Genomic DNA, 15,085 nt, shown 5'->3' with positions numbered 1-15,085 from the left:
AACATAATCCTCCTGCATTCATGGCAAAAGGAAGGACCCAATGGGACATCAGCAGAAGTTGTCTGGGGCGGGAATCTTCCTCCCAACAAGTCTGTTCTCCCCTCAGTCTGGCCACCACATCCTGCCACTCACTGGAAGGGACACCATAGCATGCGTTTGTCACTGGGGTGCCCAGGAAGATGAGGGAGACAAAGAGCAAGTGAGGGAACAGAGAGAGAGTACAAGGGATCTCCTCATACGGGACAACATGCCCTGGGCTTCATACTTCAAGGTCAGAGTCTGTGTCCCTCTCTGTTCCTAGAAGTCCATCGTAGTTACCCATTGCCAATTTGTCTCTGAGAAAATGCCAAGATTCCTGACTGAAGGTCAAAGACGTTGCAGGTCTCCATGGAGATCTGCGAAACCCCAACAGTGTGTGTCTTCATACATGGAAAACACTTACTCCAATTTTACTGCCTCTTTCTTCTTCCACTGTCATTTAAAAGTATGTCCATTCCATCTGCTCAGCACTTCCCTTTTTATCTCCACAGCTGTGGTAATGCAGCACTCCACCCGAATGCTCATTGTTCCCCAACTTTGTCCTTGGGAAAGAAACACCCACGGGTTTTGCAGTGCAGCGCAGTGACTCCCCGGCTGCACCCTGGCCGCCCAGTGTTTAGCTCCCAGCGGAACCTGTCTGGTCCCATCAGATTTGCCTGTTGCTTCTGTGCTCATCTAAGATGCAACAGAGGTCATTAGCATGCAGCTGTCTTTGGGTGGCTTCTCGGAGTCAGAAAAGACCCTGCAGTGCCCTGTGCAGTGGGGGTTACTTCAGGAGGACTTAAAAGGAAGTGTTGGCGTAACCTGTAATCACTGTCTGGTGATGAACACTGAGCTCCAGACCTTGGTGAGAGCCCCCACTCATGTTCATGAACCTGCGTGTGCGTTCTGTCTTGGAGAGTTCTCTCCAGGACTTCTGCAGCACAGGAACTGGGTGCTCATGGAGCAGAGTGCTCCAGGAGAGAGCAGCAGGCAGCTCCCCGCTACAATGTCACAATGGCCAGCCCCACTTGTGCAGATTTAGGTGTGGAAACATGCCTTCCAGTTATAAAAATGGATATTTAGATGGAATGTTCTCAAATTTCCATCTTTTCCAAATTAACAGGTATCCCATTGTTTTTGTTGAAGGGGAATAAAAATGCAACTCTGGGTATAAAATCGGAGCAGTGACCCAGGGTAAAGTCAGAGGACTTGCACCTCCTAGGTGTGGGAGCAGGCAGACTTGCTCTGCCCTGCATCTCCATGCAGTGTCCACACAAAAGTGCTAGGGCCGCTCATGAGACCTTTAAACATAATGAAGAATAATAATATAATGATAATAATAAAATGTTGCTCAGTTCCTTTGGGGACATGTTTTACTGCTATCAATATTCATGAAATAATATTTCAGGGCTGAGGCTGTAGCTCACTGGCAGAGTGCTTGCCTCCCATGTGGGAGGTTCCAACCTTCATCCCTAACAGCTTAAAGTAATAGAGTTGTATAAATTACTATTCTGTAAGATATGGCCAAGTCAGAGCAATGTCCTGTGGGAATCACTACCTGAAACATACATAACAATAGAACCCCAACCAGGGTGTTCTAATTTATATTACTTTCACATGCTAACAATTGTCAATTCGTACCAAAAAGATTTTATAAGAGTAACTTGTTTGCCTTTATATTTTGCAAGGATTTCAACAGCCCTGTCAGGTAGTGCATTTCTCTTTCCAAGCTTGTATGATAATAAGCCTATCGTAATCTCCTCTACTTAACCAGCGGTCTTTGCAGAAAGTTTAGCTGCCAAAGATCCTTTAAAGGATGAACAGCCGCACATGCACACTGCAGAGTGTTGGAAGGTGAGTTACTTTTATGTTTTCTCAGGAGCAAAAGGTTCGTCACTTCCTATTCCCCTCGCTGAATCCTGTCAAAGAAAATGACAAGAAAAACAAAACAAGACAAACAGTAAACAGACAATTGAAAAGGGACTGTTGAAAGAGTATGTGTGTTGACACAGGGCAATACCATTAAAGGCTGCTATTTATTTGGTTAGAAAATGAAAATAGTGCCAGTATCAAAGCCCTTTTCAGGGAGATAGACTGAGCCTGATAGTTATTCCCTGAAAGGAAGAGATCCTGGAAGGCGTCCACCCTGCGGGTGAGCACATGTCCTGTCATGCACAGAGGAGCATCCAGCGGCAAGCAGGAAGCCTGGGCTTAGACAGGGCGTCCCGCCCCGGCCGAGGCACCCTGCCCAGGCGTGCTCAGTCTCCGGGCCGCAGAAGCACTCTTCCTCCCCAGGACTTGTGGCTCAGCACTCACTAAACTGTGCCTTTTCCCACCCCAACTATACTAGGATGATCCCTTGGAAGCCATCTCCAAACCTGATCCAAACCCAGTCCACACTTGCAGCCACTCCACCCAACAACCGGATCCAACAGCTCTGGTTCCTTCCGCTCCTACCCCCATGCCTTCTCTCTCATTCGACCAACAACTGTGCATGCAGCTATCATTAGAGGCCATCTACAAAGCTCCTTCTAACAAACCTGGCCAGTCACTGAGATGGATAGATGGCAGGGGTGGGGGGCCTTACTCCAGTGAAGGGGCAGAGAGGCCCAGTGCCTGTATTCTGTGAACCTGTATTCTGGGGGAGGAGAAAGAAAATGACTGAGTGCAGAGTTACCAGCAAGAGAAAGTAGCCACAGGAGACGAGTAGGGCCTCAGGAAAAGGTGACATGTGGAGGGCCTGGTGGCCGTGGGCATGGAAGATCCATCAGGGAAACCAGCAACACGAGCTGAGAGCTGGGCATCTAGAAGGAACCAGAGGGTCAGGCAGTGATGGGGAGGAGGAGGAGGATTTCTGAAGAGCCAGAGCCAATAAAGCAGGACCCAGGGACAGAAAGAAGGGGTCAAAGTGGAGACACAAGGGCATCCTGGCATGGGAGGGCTGGTATCATGGGGGGTTCCCTGCTCCGGGGAGGGCAATGTGCCTGCAGGGGCAGCGGGGTTTGCAGCAGCCCACCGAGTGCCCTGACTGTGCCTGCAGTGATCCGAGGACAGGCTGGAGGGAGAGCACCTAGGGACGTGTTCTGTCCACAACCTGAGGCTCAACCTGCCTCTCCTCCATGGTGTGACTGGGCCCTTCAGACAATCGGACACGGGTTTTGATAAAACACAATGGAAGCAGGACGCCAAAGACTGGAAGTGTGCAATTCAATGAAATGAATGAACCAGATAACAGAATGGTGACGATTAATTCCACAGCCAACATTCACCAAGCCTCTCTGCAGGACGCATCTGTACCCCAGCCAGGATTCGGAGCACAGGCAGACCCCACTTACGTTTGAAGAAAGTGTGGCCTGACAACTATGCAAGTGGTTTGCTAGTGATTATTTATTTTTAACACATTAAGCCCAGGACCCTGAATAAAACATAGTTTCCAAATCCAAATCCATGTCTCCTCACAGGGCATGTGAAGGAGAAACCTGACGTGGGCTGCAAAGGAGCAATCTGACAATTATGTGGTTAGCATGCCTTGAAAGCAATAAAAAATGATAATTTGGGACAGAACTCCTTCACTTTGTACTACAAAGTCTTGTAGCTTGTGCTATTTTTTGGTTCAGATCCAGTTCTTTTATTTATGTAATCCTTAATTATCTGCACTAGTTTCTTAGCCATCCCAGCATCATGAACTTGTCCTTATGTTGCTACTTCCTGCCAACTGCTTCACACATGGAGAATATTATTAGGAATGATACTCTAAATTTAAGGCACAGCTACAACTGTTTTGCTTCCATTATGTGCGGTAATATCCATAAATAGTTGCCTTGCTGTTGGCATTTACTCCCTCTCTCTCCACTTGCATTGCCTAATTATGGCTCTCACTTGAATAATTTGGCAAATGTTTGTACAGCATCTTCAATTAAAAATAAATAAAGCAGAAGAATGTTCTTTTTGTACTCCTTGGCTTAAAAAAAAGTTGTTATCCTTTGGATCTATTAAAGGAATCATTCCAAATCTTCTCTGTCCAATGTAATTTTTCTGAGGGCAAATTAAAAATGTGTGGTATCTAATCCAAATAAATATTATGCTTTGCAACGCCCACACTTCCTATTGCTCAAGCCTTACGAACAATCGTTTCTTACAATTTTCCTAAGAGAGGAAACAGACCGTGGGCTCATTCTCTTTATTGCAATCTTCAGAGCTGCTTCAGGGAACCCACAAATCCCTCAAGCTGGGCCCCGGCTCCCTGGGGTCACGACCCCTTACCAGAAGGTTTGTCTGGGAGCACATCAGGCGAGCGAGCTCAGTCGCCTTCTGAGAGGGTGTCAGAAAGCATGATCAGATATCCCCAGCACGATGCAGCCCATCTGGTTCCACATGTGCTAGTGCTGCACATCGAGGTTTCATCCAGCCCTAATTGGAACTGTTTTGATGTTATATTGGTGTAACAGACGGGGAGCTTTGCTGTTTGCCATAAGTAGAAGGCCTTCAGAAATGGAAATGGCCTGAAGAACCTTAAAAATGTTACGTCACGCTGAACTTCCGAACATTAACAAGCAATAAACCCACTACCATCCTAACGCCTTACTGAGAAAACTAATGAGCAGTATAGTTTTTGTTGTTTGCAGAGAAGGAAAAAGAAAAAAATGTGAGAATGCGGAAGAGAGAGTAGAATACAAGAAAAATTTTCTGTTTCTGTAGGGAAATATTCTGGCATATATATGTATAATCTTTTGTGCAGTTTATAACCCTGTCTTGCCTGTTGGCTGAGAGGCCTCAGTGTTAACCGCAGGGGCCCAAGAGGCCTGTGTCCTCCCACTTGGAGGGGCAGAGAGTCGTCCACGCAGTGCCTCCTCCGCCCTGCACCAGTGCAGTTTTCACTGCTCTGCAATCAAAAGGCCAAGAAACACGGATTTGCCCAGAGGCTGAGCAGACTTTTCTGCATTCGGCTGGCAGTGCTGCAGAGGATTGTCCCATAACCACGGGAAGCAGCGCACCACAAGCTGCGGGACGAATCTCCAGCCATCCTGTGCGCAAACTGACTCTCTCCAAGTCCCCGAGGAATGGGCCAGAAAATCCAGGAAGCCTCACTCTCAGGACACAGAGGGAATACAAGGAACGTTCTGGAATAAAGATGCTGAATTCTGGAATCCCCATTTCTGCTGAACAGGCACCTTTTAAAAAGTTGAGTTTTATCAACATAATCGAGAGCCTGTGAAAGGATTGTCTAAGCGACCGAGCAGAGAAAGGAGGTCGGAGGGGATGTAAAGAACCAGAGACAGGCTGATGTGTCATCCTCAAATACCGGCATCCTTGCTGCTATATCCTGTGAACATTGTCTCAACTCTTTAACTCCAGGAAAAGAGTCCCCAGCTGTTGGTACAGAAGTCATCCATTGGTGGCTACCGACTCCCGCCACCATCTTTCCCATGTGACATGAAAGACAGCAGAAGCTCTCAATCAGTGTCCTTCACGCTGCTTCTCCATAGACTCACTGAGTCTCTGTTTCTGAAACCGCAGCCAATTCAGATGTTAAGCTGGATGTTTCTCAGCAAAACATCAAGGTCTATTTTTATATGGGGGGTTTCAGAAGTGTGTAAATTGGGAAAGAGCGTGTCGTTTTCAGAGATGGGGGGAAGAAGGAGGGAGAAGAGAAAGCTCGGGGCACCCCTCTCCTCTGCTTTGTTCTGAGGCTTGAAGGTTTAGGAGTAAGGCAGGTGGGCGGCCTGAGGCTGGCAGCAGGAGGTGGACATGTGACGCACGGTTCATGAGGACTCCCAAGCCCCGGCCTCTGCAGGAATCCCTCGGCCTGGGTAGAGAACTGAAGAGCAACCCTGTCCTCAAAACCCAGAGCTCAGGTCCGGGAGGCCTGTGTGTCAGGAAGTGTCCCAGTGAGGCAGACAGCCACTCATATCCCTGTCACTCCGGCCCTGGGAGGCGCTGGCCACCTTTGGGACATGACGGTGCAGAAACCCTGGCCTCCATGTTGGGACCCACTCCTCCCAGCCTTCCAGACTGCTGGGGTTGCAGGCGTGCACCCTGGAATCACTCCCACCTGACATTCAAGCTTTAAAAGATGACTTCATTGTCTTGATTTTGCCAGGTTCTAAAAGTAGGGGCCTTAATATCCCTCCTGGAACAACTCACAGGACATTTGCAAAGCAATAAGAGATGTATATCTGCCATTGTGGTCACGGTGGCATGGATCTCAGCCTTGTCCTCTGCGTTAGTGTAAATTAATTTCATGCTGGTAACTATAAAGAAATTCTTTTATTTCAGTTTGTGGATAAAAGAACGAAGGAGTGGACATCTATCTGGTCCCCACAAGACCCATGAACCAGCCCCAACTGTCCCCACTGGTGCTGGCCCTCCCCTGGCTGCACCCAGGCCTCCCGATGAGTCCAGGTGACCAACTGGCTCACCCCTGACACAGTGGGGAGCATGTCATTCTCTCTGTCTGTGTCCATGAAGCACAAGTTTCAAACAGAAGTTGAACATGACGTTTGCTTGTCACGATGGAGTGGAGGGAATTGGAGTGAGAAGGAGGGAAGAGCAACCCCGTCCTGTCCTGGGCCCTTGGATCTGCATCCTGCTCTCAGCACCGGCATGGCATTGGGCGCTCGGGTGCTGGTGACAGCGGCCTGCAGTGGCCCCTCTGCTCCTCCCTGAATCCCACAGTGAGGATCCTGGCAGCCCGAGGCCATACTCTTTCCTGTCCCAAAAACAACAGGCAGCGTTTTCTTTCTGTGAGTGTTTTCCTGAGTGAGCTTGAGAAGCCTTTGTCTGGGGAGTAGAATGAGCAGCATTGTGTGGGATAGAACAATTGCTCTTTCTTCTCCAGCCTTCCCGAATCCCCTCTAGGTGGAGACTGACTCTACCGGAAGTTCCACTTCTCGCTCTCTGACTTTCCACATGAACATTTCCTTTTCCCTTTTCGTCCCCTTTAGGGGCCCAATGCCCTTTCCTGTCCTTTTGGTTGCAGTGGTGTTCAGCGTTTCATCCCCCATCTGTGAAAGGGAACCCTAGACTAAACTTGTTGGGAGAGACCATGATTTCTAAGATGACACGCGTGTAAGCATGTAATATTCTAATCAGGTCTATGTGAAAACCCGAGAAACCAAAATAATACAGGAAAGCAAAGAGCGAGGGCCATGAAACCAGCAGGAACTGCAGCTGCCACGGCTAGTGTCGCGATGAGAGTCCGAGTGACCATGTCGCTCAAGGCCTCCACACGGCTCCCACACTGACTGAAGAGCAATCACCTGTGTAGGACTTGCCTTCGAAGCCCTATTTCCTTTAAGATTCCCCCTAATACTCCCCTTCTTCCCCCAAAATCATTTATTTCAGAGTTACTTGGGAGATAAAGTTACACCTCCTGTGTCCCTCGTATCAGTACTAGTTTGATGTAGAACCTGGACATGACAGCCTCAGTCTAGTCATTGCCTTCCTAACAAGCTAACGTGGCAGACCCCAGCCTTGAGGTTCTCCTGGGACCAGAGTGCAGTATGCTCAATTATATCCATTTCCTGAAGTTCTTAAAGAGTCGGGCAGTTTGTATATTTGCATGTGATCCTTCAGCTCTGACATCAAACATGCTTCAGTTAAAGCATGGACTGCCTGGGACAGTGAGTTGCAATTTAAGGCACATTGCTCACCCACCCAGGAGACTCTTGGCAACTTCTGGAGAAATCTTTGTTGTCAGAACTCCAGGGTGCTGCTGGCAACAGTTCAGGGAGCCAGAGGTGTTTGAAGGGTTCTGCAAGGAGCAGCCGAGGAAGGAGAAAGATGGGACCCAGTGTGTCAGCCCGGTTCCCCGACCCTGCTCCCTGATGCTGCCACCACTGCTGTGTCCTGCTGCTCACCTGGAGTTTTTCGGGGACATGGGAGGTATTTCCTGGGATGCCAGGTGAAGGAGGACCTGGATTCTTCCTCCAAATTGCAGGGACGAGAGTGAGACAGAGGCCCATGGACTGCCTGGATGGGAAATAATCCTGCCGGGTCCTCTTTGGGTTCACAGGCCTGAGGTTCCCCAGGGTCCTCCTGAGCACCCCGACCTCCCCCACTTGGGGACATGTGCCTCAGAAGCAGTGCGGGGCTTTGTGCTCCAGTCAGTCTGCTGAGCTGGGCTGTAGGTGCCGCGGCCTAGAGGCTGCGTGCATCAGGTGTGCGCCCAGAGTTGCTGATCTGGTTCTTACGTCTTTGAGAAGATCACGTGGCTTCAGGTCACCCAGATATAAAAATAATGTGGCCCCCAATCTGGCCCAGCTAGGACTGGAGGAGGACCTGACGCATTGTTTTGACTGCTGAGGCAGTTTCCATGAATCCTGTCTCAACTCTGACTTCTGCACACTGGGTTGCACTCAGGAAAACTGTTTTTCTGATAGTCACTCTGAAGAAACATGTGCTTTGAAACCGTAGCTCTCCTCAGAGAGAGGCGCTCATTTTTGGCCTTAACGACTGAGATTCCCCAGGGAGCCCTGTGAGCTTTGCACGCAGAGTCATATTTGCCACATTTACTTTAAATGATGAACCTCCAGGTGTGCATTCTCAGAGCCTGGGAGTGAGATGGGCCTTATGGAAACCAGGGAGAACTAATGAAGGAAGAGCGGTCTTGATGGCCCTTTATCCTCGCACTTGATCAAAATCACAAAGGGCAGAAACTGTTTGGGTGAACACGAATGGAGTGCTCCATGGATCTCCCTGGAGAACGCTAGGTTCTCAGGCATAGCAACAAAAGTAAAAGGCGATACAGAAAGACTGGGTCCATTTCTCAACAGGCAGCAGGATGAGGAAGGGCAGAAAGGGCCACAGCCCTCAGGCCAAGTCAGAGGGCAGAGGCCCACCGTTCACGGACGCCTCACACACAGAGCTCTGCGAGCCCTGGAGAAGGTGCGGCCATTTCCTCTTGGGCACTTACCAGGTTATTAAAGTGAGGCTGCCTGGCGGTGGATGATACTCAGGGTGAGAGCTTCTCATTTGTCGGGTGGTGCCACGGATGAGCCTCCTAGTGCGGGCAAACCGGCTGGAGTGTGAGGTTTGGACGCCCAGGTGGGGCAATGGTGTCGCGTGCACGGGGGACCATGGAGATGAGTCAAGCCGGGGCGAGGTCCAGTTGGCAATAGGTTTTAAACATCCAAAAGCATAGATTCTAGTATGAGGAATCTGTTAAGAGATTGCATGGCCTCTAAACGAAGAATGTTCAAACAGAGCAGGGGATGTAGCTCAGTGATGCCAGTACCGGAAAAAAAAAGAATGTTGGAATAAATGATCTCACAAGGACAGAATCCGAGAGTTCTCCTTCATTCACTCATTTTTCCTCATTTTTCATGTCAAATAAGTCCTTTAAAAGATGCAGTTAAAACATGAAAAGAAAATTGAAAAATACTATTTAGCAGGTTCAAAAAATGAGTTGCAGCCGGGTGCTGCAAAGCGGGGTGACCTCTGTGGTAACTTTTAGGTGACAAAAGGAAATGATTGGTGTTTTTGTAAAATTATCATCAAGTCGAAAAGAAGCTGATGCCTGCAGCGGAGCACATCTTTGTGTACACTTGCACAAGCCATGTCTGGAAACCTGTCCTCGGAGGAGTTCTTCCCGAGGGTGAGAGTGTTGGAGGCCCAGGGGCCTCTCCAAGAAGGGAGCTGCTGATCCGGAAGCTGGGTGATGAGAAGAAGCCACCTGGATGGCAGGGAACCTCTTCCCAGCGACAGGAACAGTGGGAAGAGGGGCCTCCTTAAGTCTGTCCAGGAGTTCAGATCCCATGACGAAAACAACCAATGGAAAGCAGTTAGAGTTCCGGGAGCACATGGCTGAGATCCAGGATGCGCTGTGCATCTGCAGAGGGCGTCATAAGGGCGGTCAGTGTGGGGACAGGGAAGCTGCTTGACCTCGCTAGTCATAGGCACAAGACTACCACGACAGCTTCTGTCGGGGGTTAGCAGACAGATAGCGTCCTGGGCACACAGCTGGACAACAGCAGGATTATCCCTGGGGACTGTGTGAAGGGAGACAGTGGAGGAGGAAGGGAGAGGGCAGAGCTTCCAGGGAGTGTCTGGTGATGCCATTCTGGGTGGGAGGAGCAGGACAAGACCAGTGTCCACCTGGGTCCGGGTGCAGGGAGCCTCAGCAGACCAGGATGTGGAGAAGTGGGAAAGTGAATCCTCACATGGAAGAAATTATTACAGCAAGCGGCACAGTGCCATGAATCCCCTCCCAACACTCTCTTGTACCGAACACACTTTCCCCATCTTTCCTGCCCCTTTCTGAAGCAGCACTCTTTCCTTAGCGCCTGTAGTTATCTTGAATTGATTTAAAGGATTTAATTTCCATGGCCATTTTGGCTTTGAGGAAAAGCCAGACGTCACAAGGTGCCATATCCGGTGAGTAAGGTACACGAGGACATCCTGGAATGGTTTCATGAGCTGCCTTTCCTTTGGATGGTGCTTGGCAGCAGCATTCACTGCATTTTCTTCACATCTTGTAAAGACCTCACAAAAGAGGACTCCAGAGCTGCTGCAGAACGTGGCAAGAGTCATGGGATCAGGGTGATTCATGGCCATACGTCTTTCACTGTGGTAACTTCTGTTTTAATTTAACAACCACTGTACGTTTTGATCACTGTATCTATTCAGAGCTCCTGACAGGAACTCAGTCCAGCAGAACGTACTTTGCTCTTGCTGATGTAATTAGAAATGAAGCTAGACATTGTGTAAATTAAGAGCCAATGCTGAAATCATTACTCGAAGTACAAGATCTACCTGGAGGTTTTATTGGCTTGTCAGTTTTCCGAGCAAGGTGATTTGGATCACAAAGCTCACTGAACATCTTCTGGCTCTGAAAAATGACTGCATTCTCTTTGTGGAGGTCCTTGCAATTCATATATTTTAGCGCCTGCAATCATGTGTCCTTAGAAGACAGAAGGGGTAATATTAGTGCTACACAGAAACACCAGCTGCCTACTGCAAGATCCTTAAACCTCAAAAAGTGTATTAATGAATCACTAGGTCCTTCTGGGATAATAAAAGCATTAGTAGACAAATGAGATTCAGAAAATGAGGTAAATAATGTTTTAAGTCTTTGCAGAGGTTGCCCTGGGTCTGGGGCAGATTCAAACATGTAATAACACTTTTTATAAAATAAGCATGATATTTCACTGGGGTTTAACATAATTGCCTATGGACAATGATTAGCTAAGGAGCAATAAAGTTAAATTAAGCCCAGTGATTATCAATAGCATTAAAGGTAGAAAAATGTTTTTAAAAAGCATACAAAAAAAGTTAAGTCTGAAGTTGAGAGATACATTTTGAAGTTTTTCCTATCCAAATCTTTTCTTAGGAAAATTCTCACTTTACCTGAAATATTTCTTTATACCCTGTTATTAAAGGAACAGTTCAACATACAGCTGGAAAAAAAGACTGAAGACTATCATGTCTGTTGATTCATAATCATGCATTAAATTTGAGACCTTCTGTATGGCTTGGTGTGATGCAGGAACTGCCCATGAACACAGTACAAGATCATTTGCTCAAGAGTTTACACATGCAAAGCAGCTAAGCAGTGTGATTATTCCAAAAAGTGCCAGTCCAGCGTGCAAGAACATTACACAGTGACGGCCAAACACAAGACTGTCCCAGCCCGAGTTATTTGAGACTCCAGGATGAGAGCTGTGGCAGCCCATGACCTTGTACTCAGACTGAGGGGGTCTGCAGGGATGGGGCGTCAGCAAGCCTGCCAAAGACCGTTCCTTCCTGAAGAGGCTACATCAATGCAATTGCCTGAAAACCAAACACTGGCCCCAGTGTAAAGGGAATTAGAAGTGGAATTCCAGCTAGCGTGACTAGGCTGTCCACACCGCGCCTGCCCGGACTATGGGACTACGCCCCTCTTCCCTTCCTGAGGGTCCCGCCTGGGTCAGTTCTAGGAGGGCAGACTGGACACACCCATGGGAGAGAGCAAGGATCTCTTTCTAAGCAATGGAGCGTGGATTGGAATTTTAGGAGTAGAAAATAGATGTGTTTTTTTTTTGTACCAGGGATCGAACTCAGGACCTTGTGCTTATGAGGCAGGCAAGGTGCCACTGAGCTAAATCCCCAGCCCAGAAATTAGAATTTTAACTTCTGTTTGGAAACTGAAAAATAAGTTGCATCAGATTTGCTTTTATCATTAAATCAAATTTTTGTATTTCTTTTCTATTTCAAAATAACCTGGATTTCTTTAACTGTGGCAAAATAGGTAGGTCTTTCATATATTTATATCAAATAAAAGGTTTTATGACACATGAAATTTTGTATTTTAGTTGTTTCTTCCAATCTACTTTACATCTTCCTTTAGAACCCAACGTTATGAGCCAAAACTTTCTCTACATAATTTTCCTCCCTTGGATTAAGTATATGTGAATTCTCCAGAATGTTAATTCACATCAGATCTGATTTTAAACATCCCTAGTGAAGAATTGTCTCATTTACTAACCTGATCAGGATATTAGTTTCTATAATCAGAAAGCTGTGAAATGCCCCAGCATTTTCTTGATAGTACCAAGGAAACAGAATTTCTCATTTTCCACATGCAAAAGCACATAGGCATATGCGCATGTGCGCACACACACAAGCACACCATGTCTAACTGACCTCAGAAATACAAAGAGAATCATAATAGATTATTTGATAATTGCTATTGCATGTAGCATTACTAGTAGATCAATAGCTGGAGCTCATATTTATGTTGATTTTAACTCACCAAGAAAACAGCAGAGGAAAAGAGAAACCTGGGAGATAAAACCTAGAGATTTACACATCCCAGGATACACTGGGACATTTTAGTCTTTGAGATGCCAGTAAAATTATAGAGTATCCAATAATGCAATACCTGGTGCTTTCTTTGACTGATGAGAACCAAGAAAGAGGAAGACAGGAAGATTAAGAAGACCTTAAAACCCATATGACTAAATAAAAGTGTCCTTATTTACTACATCACCAAGTGTTACAGCTCAGCCGACAGCTGGAGTGAATCAGAGCCCAGTGACGTCTCCCTGCAGGTATAGTGGGAAAAGCAACGTCTGGAGGGGAAAATTAATCGTGATTTTTAAATTAAATTAATTGATGGCTGAAATGCAACAGATAAATAAGAGCCCTGTTGTTCCTGAAGGTCATTCCTCCAGTGAATAAATCAGAGAGGGGCTGGGAGAGGCATGCTTTCCCTCACTAAGTGCTATTAATGCTGCGATTGCTGTCTGTTTTTATTGCAAATTCAAATCCAAAGTCACTTAAACTTTTGCCCTACAAGAGGAGAAAGTCGTAGGACTCATAAATATGAGAGTCACATATTTTCCTAGAAATAAGTGAGCCTGTGCTCTATGGGAACACACTTTGTGCAAACAATACCCGTGTCTTTCCAAACATTCTTTACCTTGGCCACCTGTTCCTGGCATAAGGCCTGGAAACTTTTATCCAACATAATGAAATGAAATGTGCATCTTCAATCAGAGCCCTGCAGGCTGCGAGACTGACTAATTAAGTGGAGTTAATATTGAGCCTGTGTTTACCTGTCAACCCTTATTTACTGTAACACTGCTGGCCTCTCCGGCTGCACCCTGAAAGCTGCCGCTGGTTCTGACCTGGGCTCTGGGTGGAAGGCACTGACTGCAGAGTAAAGGAGTGGGGGCAGAGAGGAAGGGAGGGGGAAAGGGAGTGAGGAGGAGGGGGAGAGGGAGGGAGGGAGGGAAGAAGCAAGAAGGCTCATGAGCAATTTGGCTTCTGCTAGTACCAACCAGCCTCTAAGACGGGTTCCAGTTTGAAATGGGTAATGAAGTGCACCTGAGAATTACAGGGATTTTACAGGACCCCGAAAGTGGACCTGGGTCCCACTTGAGGAAAGTCTGACATCACAACTGACAATCAGAGCTGTAAGATAAGGCAACTATTGACTTTTTATAAAAATAATATAGTCCTAGTAAGTTCTGCCTTTGTCTCCAAGATGGATTTAAGTATTTTTCATTCAGTATATGTGTAACATTTATGAAAAAAATATTGACTTACTTGACATATGAGTACTGTATTTGAGGTCAGATGGCCCGGCATAATGAGAGGTCAATAGGCCCCACTCAGCTGATCCTGCAGACCCGGCCTCCCTCCCTAGGACACCAGCATTGAATTGCAAATGCATGGTGCTCCTGGGAAGCTCAGTGCTCTTTCCCTACTCTGCCTCTTTGGGGCACTCACATTATTTTTCCTGTCTCTCAAAGACTTCAGTACCTGTTCCCTGCCGGCTGCCCACAGTGCACTGTGAACAGGGGCTACTCAGGGTGCACTGTAAATCTCAGACAGGCAGGTTCACCTGCACCAGAGGAAGCTGCTTGAGATAAAGAAACCCAAGGCCAGAGAACAGGAGGACCAGGTTCTGTGTGTTCCTCCTTCTAGCATGGTTGTCATGTGATCAATAGTCCAAAATGCATAGAGAAGTGCGAACTCTATCAAAGTATTAATTAACAAAGGAACAACTGGCACTTTCGTGCTCTAATCTGTTCAAATGATGAGTCATCTTTCTTTCCCGTGGATACCTACAAATCAGTTTTTACAGAGAAAGAAATGTGTTAAGAAAAAATACATATAAGCAAGGAAAAGGAACAAAGTGTCTCCCACGTTGCGAGTTTGGATGCCTGTGGCTGTGGTCACACTCCCTGAACTGGCTTTCGAAGCCCGGGATCCCTCCCAGTCCCCCTTCCTCGGTGCATGGAACTCTGATTTCCAACAGGTCTGCTGCCTCATCTGCAGCTGTGAAGCCAGCTTGGTGGAGAAGCCCACAGAGATGTTTGTGGTTTGCTAGAGCTTAGAAATCAACAGAAAATTAAGACCAAGTGCTGAATGCGTGCCTGAAAGTCTTTTTATAGATGAGCTTCAGGAATGTGGCCTCAGTGAAGCATGCCCTTTGAAAGCCTCCTCACTCCCTCACTCCTGTGTCTTCCAGAACCATTGATGTTTAACCCTCTCCTGAAAAGACCAGCTCTTCGGTGGATACCATGCACAGATGGCCAATGTCCGTGACATAAACCCACAAGCATGTTGACACACCTCC

The sequence above is a fragment of the Heterocephalus glaber genome, unplaced genomic scaffold (assembly GCF_053883595.1).
Source record: "Heterocephalus glaber isolate CG9 unplaced genomic scaffold, H.glaber_assembly_v1.0 deba00001537, whole genome shotgun sequence".
Lineage (NCBI taxonomy): Eukaryota > Metazoa > Chordata > Mammalia > Rodentia > Bathyergidae > Heterocephalus > Heterocephalus glaber.
The sequence above is the reverse complement of the archived record's forward strand: the minus strand, read 5'-3'. Positions refer to the sequence as shown.